Genomic DNA, 3,448 nt, shown 5'->3' on the forward strand with positions numbered 1-3,448 from the left:
CTCGGTGTTTGTGTTGTCTTTATTATTATACAGTGGAACTTCGTTAACTCGAAGTCGACGGGACCACGAAAAAACTTCGAGTTATCCGAGTGTTCGAATTAAGCGAGTTATAGTTTTTGGTGAAAAGTTTGGTCAATATTTGTCAACATTATATAATTATTATAACTTCGCTCTGTCGCTCATCAGTTTAGTGTGAAGACTGGTCAATACATGTAAATATATATGTAATGTTTCGTTATGTCACTTGTAATTTGGGGTAATTTTGCCAATATACAGTCACGATAAAGTTTCTTTCACTTAGTCACTTCAATAACGATCTGATGTGCAAGTCATGTTTGCAAAAGGTAAACGATAAAACGGAATTCGACAAAATAACAAGTTATTAATGTCAAAACAAATAACCGTTTAAGTTTAACACAGATTGCATACAAAACGTAACAGAACCATTACCTTTTATTGGACATATATAAAATACTGTTTGATCAGAATACTTACTTTTTATTGATAACCACGCCATTTCCATGTGTATTAGCACCGGAAGTTGGGCTGCGCATGTGCGTATAAAATGTTACTGTAACTGAGTTGGCGTTTTATCCGATTTAATAGACGGCACTGACCGTTACAGTTGTACTCTGAACACCTCGGCAGTAATTACGCTATTGTTTCAGCAGTTTAAAGATTTAATAGGCGCCGGTGACTGTGTCATTTCTACACCTGTAAAAACATCAGCCGGGTAGATCTATGGGTGTGTCAGAGATTAGTTCCGCTTGAGCGAACGGGTAGATGAGTTGTTGACTGTCGTGTGTACTGATATCGGCGACCGCCTTGGGGAAATTACCTGATGTAATTAAAGCAGTACTTTTTATCACCAAGACTTGTTGTTATAAGATTCAACCGACAATTTCTTTTATGAATTTATGAAACACTTATAATAGCATGTAGCTATATATATAGGTTAGTAGTGCCGATATGTTCAGTATTACAAACGGAATTTAGCTCTTAAAAAATGTCGGCGTTTGCCACCGATCGACGAAAATTATACTTCGAGTTATTCGAACATTTCAAGTAGGATTTTTTTGTTGGGACCAAATTTTTACTTCGTATTATCCGAGTTTTTCGAGTTATCCGAATTCGAATTTTCCGAGTTTTTTTTACTAAGATAAAGAGAGAATTCGGCCGGGACCGGCGAGGTACTTCGAGTTAAGCGGGGTATTCGAGTTATCCGAGTTCGAGTTAACGAAGTTCCACTGTATATAATAAATTTGTAGGAATTAGTAGACAGGAAAGTCTGGGTATTTGAACTTTGACTCTAGTGGTCTTATTTACAAGGATTATCATGGTTATTAGTTCTGTACCAGAGAAACCAGGGGCACTCCTCTCCATCTGTCTATACGAGGGATGACTGATATGTTGTGAGCCTCATATTGAAGGAGGTACCCGAGGATGTTCTTTTAAGTCCTAATATTCTCTGACTATATAGAGCCATGTACCCAAGGACTGTCTCATTTGGTTAGTTTATATCGACGAGGTAGCACTCGAAAGTAAACAAGATAAGCGCTTTGCAAAATGGACAAAATCGGTTAGGGTGAAAGAGTCCGTCAAAGCCATGGCTGCTATTCTCGATTGTGGCTTTAAATTGATTTAGCATCCGCCTTATTCACCTGACCTCGCTCCATCAGACTTTCATCTACATGTATTTCCAAAACTGAAAACAGCTATTTCAGGCACCCTAACCCTAACATGCAGTGGATGACTTTCTGAACAGCCAAGGAAAGGGGTTCTATAAACGTGGCATTGAAACACCGCTGGCAAAAGTGTATAGATACTGATGGAGATTATGTTGAAAAATAATACAATATGTTTGACAAAATTCAAATCCTTCAATACGAGGCTCACAACCTATCAATCGGCCTTTGTATGTAAAGTAACACCAAAGTTTGTCAGCACTGTAGTGGCTTCATTCCTTGATCAAACTTCACACAATGGTTAAGGGACCATAATTTCTCCGAGAAATTGGAGTTTCAGAGTTTTTTGAGTCGGGGTCGTTGTTACTATTTGTAGCGGGGCTCGTAGGGGACATGTGAGTATTTTGGATTCTATTCTAAAACAGCTTTGCAGTTAAAATAACCACGCATTACACTTTTGCTTGTTTATTATATTAAAATATCACAGTCATATTGTTTAAGTAAAAGATGATGTTAAGAAGCTGACAAGCCCTGACAATACAAACAATTATTTCACAGTAGCTCCGCATTATGTAGGAAATCATCCGAATGTTTGAGGACGACACTTCACTCAATGGGGGGCTATCGATACATTCTAATCTATGAGAAACATTCTAATCAGATTGACTGATATTTCAACTGTATCTCTGGATTTTGAAAACCCTAATTTTAATGCGATATCTCAGCAAGACAAAATAACATCATCCATTTTCAGCGAGAGAAGTGGTGGCTATTTTGTCAACAAGAATAGCTTCCTCCACACCTTCTCCATTTTCTACTTGATCATTGGCGTCGCCTTCCTTTGAACGTCTTGGATGGAAATACATCTGTCGAAATGACGCCTCCTCGTAGTGATCTACTTCGACTTGAGCATTGTCAGATTCATGGATTTTCTGGTGACAAAAAAATGTTTATCTTCAGAAAGAACTAAATCTCAATCAAAATACATCAACTTCAATATTGATTTTTACAAAGGAATAGTTTTTGATAAAAAAATTCAAGTCTATAGAGATTCATGAGTTGCTATGAAGACATGCTTATTAATATCTACTACCAAGAGGGAACATTTGTTACATTTATTGCCCAGTGAACAGCCAGGATCATTTTGAGGCAGGGTCTCTTTGTAGTAGCTGGTGGCTACCTCAGAAAATACAGATACAGAGTATGGAATACTTATGTACAATTGTATTGCACTTCCAATGCCAAGTTGCTTAATTAAAAATTTTCATATTTTGCCTTTCACAAGAATAAATTTACACAGAATCAAGTTGAAACAATGAAACAGAGAAAGCACCGAAACATAGGAGGTAGCTCTCGGCTGAAAACTGTAACCACTCTTGAGGTTTTATTAAAATAATTAAAAACAACTTAATGGTTAAATGGACTAAATATGACCAGATGTGTAGAGTATATTTTTTAAGTCATCAACCAGAACTCAAATTGGAGAACCCTACCAAAAACCAATGGCTGCAAGTACTATCTATTAATATTAAATAAACCTGCAGTTCAGTAATTTTACCTCAAAGGGTTGAACTTTCTCCATGGTGATGAGACGACGAGAGATGCGGCAGTTCAATACCTGTTCACAATTAGCTACACGACACAGACAGGGATGAGTGGGGATGTTTTCCTCCTTATAGCTGCAATTCCCTGGCCAAAAAACAAAAAAAAAAGGAATTTTGAAAGGGTTTTTTTTTTAAAAAAAAAAGGAACTGGGCCCCCAA

General features: G+C 37.1%; 1 long non-coding RNA gene across 1 annotated transcript; it reads right to left on the reverse strand.

Moving 5' to 3' along the window:
- Positions 1-2,134: 2,134 nt before the first annotated feature.
- Positions 2,135-3,359, reverse strand: LOC117320068. The gene is made up of 2 exons (XR_004530918.1): positions 3,244-3,359; positions 2,135-2,617 (listed from the first exon to the last, which is right to left on the reverse strand). It is a non-coding gene; the product is annotated as an uncharacterized LOC117320068 (long non-coding RNA).
- Positions 3,360-3,448: the final 89 nt, after the last annotated feature.

The sequence above is a fragment of the Pecten maximus genome, unplaced genomic scaffold, assembly GCF_902652985.1.
Source record: "Pecten maximus unplaced genomic scaffold, xPecMax1.1, whole genome shotgun sequence".
NCBI lineage: Eukaryota > Metazoa > Mollusca > Bivalvia > Pectinida > Pectinidae > Pecten > Pecten maximus.